The 11,982-nt window shown below is 47.2% G+C and overlaps 1 pseudogene; it reads right to left on the bottom strand.

Annotated features, from left to right (window-relative positions):
* Positions 1 to 2,379: 2,379 nt before the first annotated feature.
* Positions 2,380 to 11,982, bottom strand: LOC119359141 (annotated as a pseudogene).

Below are 11,982 nucleotides of genomic sequence, written 5' to 3'. Positions count from 1 at the left end.
GGTCGGCGGCAGTCTGGGCCGGGGAGGGCCGGGGACGGGCCCGAGCGAGCCTGGCGGCGCGGGGCGATGATGTGGTCCGGGGGCGCCACGTGCCAGCTCCCAGTTGGGGCGGCGGCGTTGTCCGGCGCGTCCGGACAAGTCCGGCGCGCGGAGAGACGAAGGGGGCTAGGTTAGGGTGGATTTGATCCGGAATTTCGGGAGGGGATGCCTTTTTATAGGTAGAAGGAGCTAGGAGAGTCCAAATGAGGTGCGGTTTTCGGCCACGTGATCGTGATCGAACGCTCTAGATGATGGAGAAGGTTTAGGTGGGTTTTGGGCCAAATTGGAGGGGTGTTGGGCTGCAACACACACGAGGCCTTTTCGGTCCCTTGGTTAACCGTTGGAGTATCAAACGAAGTCCAAATGATACGAAACTTGACAGGCGGTCTATCGATAGTAAACCAAGGTTGCTTGGCAAGTCTCGGTCCAATCCGAAAATGTTTAATCCTCACACACGAAAGAAATCTAGAAATGACTATCGGAGGAGAACGAATTGCCGGAATGCAAAACGGACTACGGGGAAAATGCTCGAATGCATGAGATGAACACGTATGCAAATGCAATGCACATGATGACATGATATGAGATGCATGACAATGATAACAACACACGGAGATAAAAACCCGAAGCCGAGAAAATAAAATAATTTAACGCCGGAAACTGTAAGAGTTGGAATACAAATTGGGTAAGTTACATCCGGGGCGTTACAATACCTTTACAAATTAAAACGAACTCAAGGTGAGCTTGCTGGTCACCTTGTCTATGTACTTTTTTAGATAATAGTGTGATTATCTTGTATATAAAATTACTGAACAAATTATTTCCAAACAATTTTGTACAGACCGAATCCATCACCAATTTATCATGAACAATATCCATTAACAGCACTATATGTCTTTTCTCGAAAACTGCACTATCAATATGTAGTCATATGCACATGTTAACTAGTTCAGTTCAGCAGCTCTATCTGTTTCCATCTTCAGAATGGCGCAAGATGCCTGAGCCAACCAATTTTTATGGGCCTGCCTTTACCTTCCCATGTTCTACCTTTGGCTTCAGATCTTCCACCTTTCGTTTGATGAACCAAAGGTGCAGGAAGGCTGGCACCGGAAAACATTAAAAGAAGGCATATGCATATTCAGAAAGTGAACCAAATTGGTAACAAAAATACAAAGATTTGCAAAAGATTTCTCACCGCGGCCACATAGCATAGCTGGTTGGCCGCCCTTCACACGTAGCTTAATGGTTTTAATGAAGAGAGGGAGTGCTATGTAAACCACAACCACCGCTCCGTGTGCCGAATCAATCTAGTTCCCAGACTACTTTTTATGATGTCCACTACAATTTTAGTGTATTTTCCTCATACAGATTTCCAAGAATTCGTCTCGAGCAAACCAGGAAGAGACATAGTATCAATGATAAAGGAGATTAGACTATACTGTAAAAGAGTAAGGAACTAAACTAGATAAGGTTTCAAGACTTGAGTATCATGATAATGTACTTGGTTACACCCAAAAAAATCACATATTAAAGCAGGGTTCAAGACTGAAGTACTGAAATGGGGAACTATATGTGCATAAATACCAATAAATAATTTGCACGATAGTAAGAACACGCGTTTACAGGTTGCTTTACAAAAGAAAATGAAATTCAGATCAGCTTGCTGGTCACCTTGTCTATATTCTTTTTAGATAATAATGTGGTTATCTTGTCTATAGAATTACTGAACAAATGATTTTGAAACAATTTTGCATAGATCGAATCCATTATCAGTTTATCATAAACAGGCAGAGCTGCTGAACTGAACTGAACTAGTTACACATAACTATAGCCCTGGACGAAACAGCCCTGGCTGCCTGCAAACCAAATTTGGTAGAAAACCAACCAAATCGGGCCACAACCACCGCTGCAGGTGCTGCAACGCTGCCCAGCTGTAGACGCCGCAGCCAATGCTTGGTGGCAAAATGCTGCGTGGCTAATTTCTTTTAGTGAGTAATGCATTGGAGTATCTAGGAAACAGAGAGATGGCAGAGTACATACATACTACTCCCTCACTGAAAATACTTGTCGTGGGTTTGAACTAAAACCACGACAAGTATTTTGGAACGGAGGGAGTATGAAACATCAAGCAAACTCAATCATTTTAGTTCCTGGCAGCAAGGAATTGGTGTTTTTCACGAGTTATTACAGAAACAACAAACAATGAATGATAAGATGCAGTTGCAAAGAAATTAAGAGCTGTTGATACCATCACAGTACCATAGGACTCACTACAAATAATTAGAAGCGTGCACACTTACAATGTATAAGAAATTAATATGATATTTAATTACCGAAGGAGGTTGCCGATACTTTTGCCAACTGGGCTAAGCCCGTTTTCATTAATTGATCAAAATAACCAGTTCATTACAAATTTACAATACAACAATAGAGGGAATGGAAATGAAGATAGCAAGTTTGGGCACTAATAGGAAACCCGCTGCTGAGTGCTGCTCTCGAGCACCCACTACGGGGCAAAAACCTATTAGCACTACCCAAAAGAGTCTAGAGCAGCATGACAGAAAAATTAAAGATTACAACAAAGTACAGACCTCCAGCAGCAGAAGACAACGGGAGGACACGAAAAGAGCAAGACTAGGCACGGAGCTCTAGGACATGCTTCATCTTGTTGTGCATCTCCTTCTGATCCCAGTCATCCTTGAAGCCCTTGTGGAGGTACAACATCCAGAGCTTCTTGAGAGATCCAAGGGCTTCGATGCCACGAGGGACCATACTCAGCTCCGAGAGTGACACGATGTAGATCCCATTAATGCATGGAATGGCGCCCTCTTTAATCTCCAGTTGCTTGACATCAGGCATGTTCTTCAAGACAAGTGTCTTCAGCTCAGAGAAGCACCCAGCAGAAAGGACCAATGTACCTGCACTGCTCACCCTGTTAAGACAGATAAGTGAGCGCTGACAGATGAGATGACAACAGCTGCAGCGGGTCTTCCGTCCCCAGATTGCACCAGCTTAGAGCAAGATACTTGAGATTCTTTCCATGGTCCTTAAATATTGGGCACTTGAGTGTCCCAGCAGCCCAGCCGCCTCTGATGATCAGTCTATGAAGCTTTTCAGACGTTGGCTTGAGTGCTTGGAAAGAAAGTGTCTCCTTCTCATCACATGCACAGAGAAGTAAGCTGGAAAGTAGAGGCATATCTGAGAGGGTCTTGAAAAGGTCATCACAGTTAGATGCATTGATGTCATCAATCCAAACAGTCTGCAACTTGCTCATTTTCTTCAGCTCTAGCGACAAGTCTTTGCTGGCATGGACGGTCTCAAGAGTTTGCAGTTCTTTAAAGTTGGAAATCATTTTCGGTGCTTCCACTCCGACAAAGTACCTGAACTGCGCCTGCTTCTCATCAGCAAATCTGTCAGCTAAAAGGTGCTGTAGCTTGGCAACCTTCACAATTCCAGGTGGTAGCTTTTCTATTCTTGTTTGCTTGACGTCCAATGTCTCCAGGTTTGAGAGTTTTTCAATAGTGTCTGGCAGTGACTGAACATTTGTGCGCAGATTGAACAGATTCCCAATGGATACTGGCAGTTGGTTGATTGCAGAGTCTTGAAGCTCGAGAACAGTAAGGTAGCTGGATCCAGACAAAACTGAGGAGATCATGCTGGTGGAGGATGAAGTTGCCCCAAGCGAGATGACGGTCCGGAGTCGTGGAAATTCCACTTCTGTAGCAACTGTGTTACTGTCTCTCCAACCACATGTTGAAAACCGGCGAACTTCTTTATCCACACGCATCATTTCGCCTTGATCATTTGCGGAACCAAATCTCTCCTCTTTAGCAATAACCAGGGCCAGGTCTCGGACAATGTCATGCATCTTACATTTACTAACCCTGAAGAGCTCATCCCTCTCCACAACTTCTAACATATTCCGACCGATGAGTTCCATGAGATTCCCCTCAGCCACTTCCTCCGGCGTGCTGTTATCTTTCTTCATCGCAAACCCTTTAGCAACCCACAACCGCACAAGGTTCTCCCGTGACATTGCATAGTCTTCAGGGAACAAGCTGCAGTACAGGAAGCAGTTCCTGAGATCACCTGGCAAGTCATGGTAGCTCAGATTAAGTATAGCTTGGACATGGTTATTTGCCTGTAGTTCGCTCCGGAGATGATTGTACATGTGATTCCAGGCATGCTGTGTCGGCTGCTTCGTGGACAATAGGCTGCCAGAAGATACAATGGTCAATGGCAGGCCATGACACCTCTTAACTACATCACCAGCCACCTTCTCAAGTTCCGGAGGGCACTTGCGGTCTGGGGTGTTGTGGAAAGCCCTTGAGCAGAATAGCTTAAATGACTCGTCTCTACCCAATGGCTGGAGTTGTAGGCGACGGCTCACTAGAGCAAGAGCCGCAACATCTTCCCTCCGTGTCGTGATCATAACACGGCTTCCTTGGAGACCCTGAAATGCACTGCACATCAGACTATATGCTTCTGGATTCCACACATCATCAAGCATGATCAAGCACTTCCTATCTTGCAGTATCTTCTTTATCGCCTCTTTTAACTCAAAAACATCAGGTTTGGCATCCGTCCTAAGAGGTGACGCCAGCGGTGACTCTTGTGTGTGTTGTTGTATCTTCATGAGCAATGTCTTCAACAAATCACCTACATTATATGCCCGTGACACCACAATCCAAGCATGAGCATCAGGGAAGTTGGCTTTCTCCCGCTCATACACATTTTTCACAAGAGTTGTTTTCCCCAAGCCTCCCATACCAGAAACTCTAATCACTGTGTTTTCTTTCTCATCGGTGGCCAGCCATTCGGTCAACTTGCTCCTGTTTTCATCAATTCCGACAAGATCCTCATCACTAACACGTTCCGGGAAGCAGCCTCCACATCTCTGCCTATCAATCTCTACATGCTCATTTCTTATGGGTTGGACTGTGTTGCTCCAATAAGTAGGCAGTCCTTTGACCTGCCTGATCTCATCCTCTATCCGTATAACTTCCTCAGCAGTTTTACTGAAGACATTTATATGGCGTGAACCTCTGAAGATGTACCGATGTAGGAAGCCTTCATCCTTGAGCTTAAGAGCCTCATAAGAGTACTTGTCAATCACATCCTCGACATGGTAGGCCAGCTTCCTCACATGTCCAATCCAACCCCTGACGACATTGTTGCTGAGATGTGTTGTACCCAAATCTTGAATTACATCATTCATCTATGGAGGAACATCGTGCCCATCCTGGGCGACGGTTGCGTGTTTATATGGCCAGGTCGCGACCTCCTGGTATAGCGTACAAGTTGGTTCAGATTACAACTTGGAGAAGAAGAGATAAGAGAGGTTACAAAGATAAACGCATACGAGCTAGATCCTAGTCTATCTTCGGTTGGAGTCCTGGGCGATGGTTATCTTCAGGACTCTGAATCTCTGTCACGTACAGCACTAGGCGTTGCCATATTACGTTCAACATCCTCCCTTAATCACAACTTGGTCAAGTTGAGATTACGCTTGAACTCTTCAAAATTTTGTGTGGGCAAAGCTTTGGTGAATCCATCTGCAACCTGATCACAAGAATGAATGAACCGAATTTCCAACTGCTTGTTTGCAACTCGTTCTCTAACAAAGTGGAAATCAATCTCAATATGCTTTGTCCTTGCATGAAACACAGGGTTAGCAGACATGTAAGTAGCACCAAGATTATCACACCATAAACATGGAGCTTGGGTAGTCTTCACACCAAGCTCTCGTAGCATGGACTGGACCCAAATAATTTCAGCTGTGGCATTGGCCAAAGCCTTGTACTCAGCTTCAGTACTGGATCTTGATACAGTGGCTTGTTTCTTTGCACACCATGATATTAAGTTTGGACCAAAGAATACTGCAAAACCACCAGTAGATCGTCTGTCATCTAAACACCCTGCCCAGTCAGAATCAGAGAATGCACTAACAAGTGTAGATGAAGACTTGTTGAAAGTGAGGCCTAGATTAACTGTGTCCTTCACATATCTCACTATGCGTTTAGCAGCTGTCCAATGAGTTATAGTGGGTGCATGAAGAAACTGACAAACCTTGTTTACTGCAAATGAAAGATCAGGTTTTGTCAAAGTCAGATACTGAAGTGCACCTACCAAGCTCCTGTACCTGGTACTGTCATCTTGACCCAAGGGCTTTCCTTCTGTAAGTGACAATTTTTCTATGCTGGACAGTGGAGTTGGTGAGGATTTACATCCTTGTAACCCAACTCTTCTTACCAGATCAGTGGCATACTTTTCCTGAGAAAGATGAAGACTATTTCCTTGTTTCTTGACTTCAATCCCTAGGAAGAAGTGCAAGTCACCCAGATCCTTGAGTGCAAACTCAGCATTTAAATCCTTCAACATTCCTGATATAGCCTCATTAGATGAGCTTGTGACAATAATATCATCAACATATATAAGGACGAATATTGTTGTTTTCAACTTGATGTAAATGAACAAGGATGTGTCAGACTTAGAAGGAACAAAACCAAGAGTTTGCAATTTGTGGCTTAATCTGGAATACCATGCCCTAGGAGCTTGTTTGAGTCCATATAATGCTTTATCAAGCTTGCACACATGGAACGGCTTATTCTTGTTTTCAAAACCAGGAGGTTGTTTCATATATACTTCCTCTTCCAGAACACCATGAAGAAACGCATTCTTGACATCTAGCTGGCGAAGGCTCCATCCCCTGGAAACAGCAATAGAGAGCACAAGACGAATAGTTGCAGCTTTAACAACTGGACTAAAGGTGTCCTCATAGTCTATACCGTACCGTTGTTTAAAACCCTTTGCAACTAGTCTGGCTTTGTAGCGATCAATGGTTCCATCAGCCTTCTTTTTAATTCTAAATACCCACTTGCAATCAATCAAATTTTTACCGTGTCGTGGCGGAACCAGATGCCACGTTTTGTTTTTTGAGAAGTGCCATGTGTTCTTCCTCCATGGCTGCCTTCCAATTTTTGTCGCTGAGTGCCTCGCCAAGAGTACTTGGTTCATCTGTGGAGCACATTAAACTGAACTTTGTCAGTTGTTTGTAATCAACTGGTTTTATTACCCCTTTTTGGAGACGTGTCCGTGGAACAGCAGCAGCCGGTGGTGATGCAGAAAATCCTGGGACGGCGGTGTCAGAAGATCCTGTGAGAATCCCCGCCTCACTGCCAGCAGGATCCTCTGTGCCAACGTGGTTTGGAGATGGTGAAGACGCGGCGGAATCAGGCGCAGAGAATCCTGTGTCGTGGGAGACATCCAGCGCAGACCCATCATGGCGCAATGATGAGGCGAATCCAGGCGGGCCCGCGCCGGATCGCGCGCCAGCGGCAGAGGCTGACAGGGCCGGATCTGCGGTGGGACCAGCGCCTACACCTGGCTCCTGGCGGTCCCCGCCTGTGGGCTGGCGGCGGACGTAGTGGCGGGGCCCATCATGAGCCCAGCGAATCTCGGGCTGCCGCGTGGGGGCATCCGAGTGGTGGAGGCGGGCCGAATCGCCCTGGCCTGTGGCGAGGCGCCGAGTGGCAAGCGCGGGGCCACTGCTCGGCTGGCTGGCGAGCGACGCGGGTTTCCGCGCGGCGCTGCTCCCGGGCGACCCTGATCCCGAGGAGGATCCGCTGTCAGGCTGCGGTGGAGCTGATCCCGAGGAGGATTTGTCCCCCAGCCCTGGACACATGAAATATGGCGTTGTAGGCAGATTTTCTTCGCCATTTTGAGTGTGTCCTGCACCATTTTCTGCGCTGTTCTCATCTGCATCATCATAGAACTCATGCACTTGGTTATGAACATTAGTCAATATTGGATCACCACAATCATTATCCCCGTGAGAGATGCCGGTAAGACTAGAGGGTAGAAGAAGAATTTCTTTGCGAAGTAGTGCCCCGGCATTTGGGTGGAGTTCAGAGAAAGGAAATTTTGTCTCATCAAAAATGACATCACGAGAGATATAAACTCGACCAGTGGAGATGTCTAGGCACTTAACACCTTTATGTTGGGCACTATAGCCAAGAAAAGCACATTGCTTGGAGTGAAACATGAGCTTGCGAGTGTTATATGGGCGAAGATTTGGCCAACAAGCGCAACCAAACACACGAAGAGTTGTGTAGTCGGGTTTGATGTGGAGGAGACGCTCAATAGGAGTTTCATAGTTGATGACACGGCTAGGTAGCATATTTATGATATGAACCGCAGCAAGAAAAGCCTCGTCCCAAAACTTTAGGGGCATGGAGGCGCCGGCTAGTAAGGCAAGACCGACTTCAACGATGTGTCTGTGTTTGCGTTCAGCAGACCCATTCTGTTGATGGGCGTGAGGACATGACACGTGATGAGAGATGCCAATTTTCTGAAAGAACGAGTTTAACTTCTCGTACTCCCCTCCCCAATCAGATTGGAGAGCCAGGATTTTGCAATCAAATTGGCGCTCAACAAGAGCTTGAAAATTCAGAAACACTTGAAACACATCCGACCTTTTTTTAAGAAGGTAAATCCATGAAAACTTGCTATAGTCATCTATGAAACTCACATAATATGTGTGTCTACCAACAGAGGAAGGGGCAGGCCCCCACACATCAGAGAAAACAAGTTGTAGAGGCTTGGTAGAAACACTGGTAGAAATTGGATAAGGTAGCTGATGGCTTTTAGCCTTTTGACAAGAATCACAAATTTTCTCAACATCACGCTCTCCAACATACGAGAGCTTATTTTTCTTAAGTAATCTCTCAACTAAGGAAAAGGATGCATGTCCTAAACGATCGTGCCATCGTGTTGAAGACACTTTGGTGGCACTAAAAACTTGTTTATTGAACCTTCTAATTTCTGGAATCAAGGGGTAAAGCCCACGAACGCATCTACCTCGATATAGTTCCTTCTTCGTTGCCTGATCCTTGATCAAAAAGAAGTAAGGGTGAAACTCAAGAAAGACATGATTGTCAATGGCAATGCGATGAACGGAAAGAAGGCTTTTTGAAGCACTAGGGACATGCAAAATTTTCCTAAGATGAATTTTTCGATGAGGGGTTTTAATAATTGAGTGACCAACATGACTAATTTTCATACCTTCTCCACTGGCTGTGTGGATGTGATCTTTGCCATGGTACTTGTCGCGCATGGTCACCTTCTCCAGCTCACCGGTGATGTGGTTTGTGGCACCGCTGTCGACGTACCAATTGGTGTCAACGCCATAGGAGCCATCAGCAGCTCCGGCCACCTTCTCATCTTGTGAGGAATCATCTTCGTCTTCTTCAAAACGGTACCAACAATCTTTTGCCGAGTGTCCCGGCTTGCCACAGATTTGGCACCTGATTGCATCAGGGCGTGATCTGTTGTTGGAGGAGTTGCCGCGCCGGCCTCGATTGTTGGAGGAGAAAGGCCGGCCGCCGCGTGTGTTGTTGGCGCCGCTGCTGTTTCCGTTGCCGGAGCCCCGGCCCTTGCCACTCCGAGGTGGGCCGCGGTAGCGGGAGCCTCCGCCCCGGCCGCGCGTGGCAGCGTTCGCTGACGACTTGAAGCCGCCCGCCGCGCCTGCTCCCTGGAACAGAGCCACCCGCTGGTCGAAGTTGCTCATCTGCCCGAACAGCTCGTCGAGAGTGACCGGGGTGGTGCGGGCGTCGAGGGCGGACACCAAGGGCTGGTACTCCATGTCAAGCGCGTTGAGAATATACGAGATTAACTCATCATCCTTCAACGGCTTGCCAGCCACGGCGAGCTCGTCGGCGAGTCCCCGCATGTACGCGAAGAAGGTGGCCACCGATTGCGTTCCTTTCTGCGCATTGGTGAGGGCGGCGCGGATGTTGTTGACACGGGACAGCGACGTGGACGAGAACATGCTCGCCAGCGCCGTCCAGAGTTCGCGTGCGTGCGCGATGGAGGTGACCTGCACTAGCACCTCTTTGGATAGGTTATTCAAGAGATAACCAAGTACCTGCTGATCCTCGCGGAACCAGACGGCATGGAGTGGGTTGGGGATGGTTGCCTCCTTTCCATCCTTGTCCTTGCCGACGACGAACTCGGCCGGCTCCGCCGTGCTTCCGTCGACGTACCCGAAGACTCCAGCTCCTCTCAGCTGCGGCGTGATCTGAGTGCGCCAAAGAACATAGTTGGTGCGGGTAAGGCGCTCGGTGATCTGGCCGGAGAGAGGGGAGGAGGTGGCGGCGGATGAGGCCATGGCAGGAAGCTTCGGTGGAAGGAGGAGAGCTAGATGGGAAGAGTTAGGCTCTGATACCATATGGAGGAACGTCGTGCCCATCCTGGGCGACGGTTGCGTGTTTATATGGCCAGGTCGCGACCTCCTGGTATAGCGTACAAGTTGGTTCAGATTACAACTTGGAGAAGAAGAGATAAGAGGGGTTACAAAGATAAACGCATACGAGCTAGATCCTAGTCTATCTTCGGTTGGAGTCCTGGGCGATGGTTATCTTCAGGACTCTGAATCTCTGTCACGTACAGCACTAGGCGTTGCCATATTACGTTCAACATCATCGTCTTCAGTTCTATGTTGATTCTTTTAATCTTTGCTGGCAATTCCTTCAGATTATCAACCTTCGTCGACAGCTTGTCAATGACAGCCAAGACAGCTTCATTCAAAACGACTGTCCCAATCTTTGACACAGCGAGAAGTATAGCCTCAGCCATTCAGTTCTGAAAAAACAGCAACACCAAACAAGTTATATCAGTTTCAGCTTGGGCATAATGTGGCATATTGGACAAAACGTGTCAGATTGTGTTTATAAAGAAGGCTAAACACCACAATATTGTTGCTTAGTATTTAAATCGTTTAGCCAATTTGATGAACTGAGCTTAATTATCTTCTGCTCATAACATGTCCGGCAACAACCTCTATTGTACTCTCTTTTATTCTCGACAAAAAAGAGCATGGCTCCCAGCTTTCATTTCACTGAAAACCAATATGGTCATACAGCCAACAGAATTATTCTCCTCCACTGTGCTTTTGTTTAACCATGCTAACCATAGAGGGACAAACCGAAAGATGGATGTGATTTCCTTTCCACACAAAGAACATAGCTTTTTAGACATCACGCCATCCTCCATGTGACCAGTGGGCACAGTACAGAGTACACACAGTAACCTTATCCAGAAAAACTGAAATCTCTGATGATATTAGGCATGCTTTAAATTTAATATCACAACTGCAATATACAGAAGTTGCCTCATTTCAATGAGGTTACTACTCATCATGAGTTTTATGATCTAAATCTTTATACAATAATTATTCTTTCATTACTAGATGGACCATGCGGTGTTGCACACAACCATGATACTAGATTGTGCGAGATCTCTTTCCATCAGATCACAGGATAACCACTAAAGAAAGACCCCAAAATTCAAGGAGAGCATAAAGCCACCTTACGGTTCTACAGGGCATAGCAATTCCACTCAGTAACACACACACAAAAATGAGTGAAGAAACATCATCTATATTAGTCACTAGACTACTAGTGCTTGGCACAGATGGTGGAAAACCTGTCCTCTGATGGTTTACCACCATCCGATGGTTGATGGACCCAAATCAGCGTGCAAGGCTGCAGCAACGACGACATATATGAGGAGCAGTTGATGGAGGCTGGTTACCACGCAGTCTGCTCTGCAGTTCTGAACCGAGCTCCGTCGGAGTCCGCCCGCGGTCTGCCTCCCGGCCGTCAAGCCGCCGGCCACCCTCTGCTTCAGCTGCAGTCGCCGCGGCCACCTTCTCGGTTCAACTGTAGCCGCCGCCGCCGCCGCCAGACCGTCGCCGGTCTGGTCGCCTGGGCGGCAGGAAGTGGTGACTACGGGGAAGAAGGCAGGACTGCACGAGGCAGAGGAACGGCGAGCGGGGGAGGGGTGGAGGGGTGGAGGTGGATCCATGGGCGGAGCGGAGCTTTGTAGATTTGGGGATGGTTTCTTGGTTGGAGTGACCGTCTGACCGACGGCGACGGAGCAGCG

The sequence above is a fragment of the Triticum dicoccoides genome, chromosome 1A (genome assembly GCF_002162155.2).
Source record: "Triticum dicoccoides isolate Atlit2015 ecotype Zavitan chromosome 1A, WEW_v2.0, whole genome shotgun sequence".
In the NCBI taxonomy this organism is placed as follows: Eukaryota; Viridiplantae; Streptophyta; class Magnoliopsida; order Poales; family Poaceae; genus Triticum; species Triticum dicoccoides.
The sequence above is the reverse complement of the archived record's forward strand: the minus strand, read 5'-3'. Positions and strand labels throughout refer to the sequence as shown.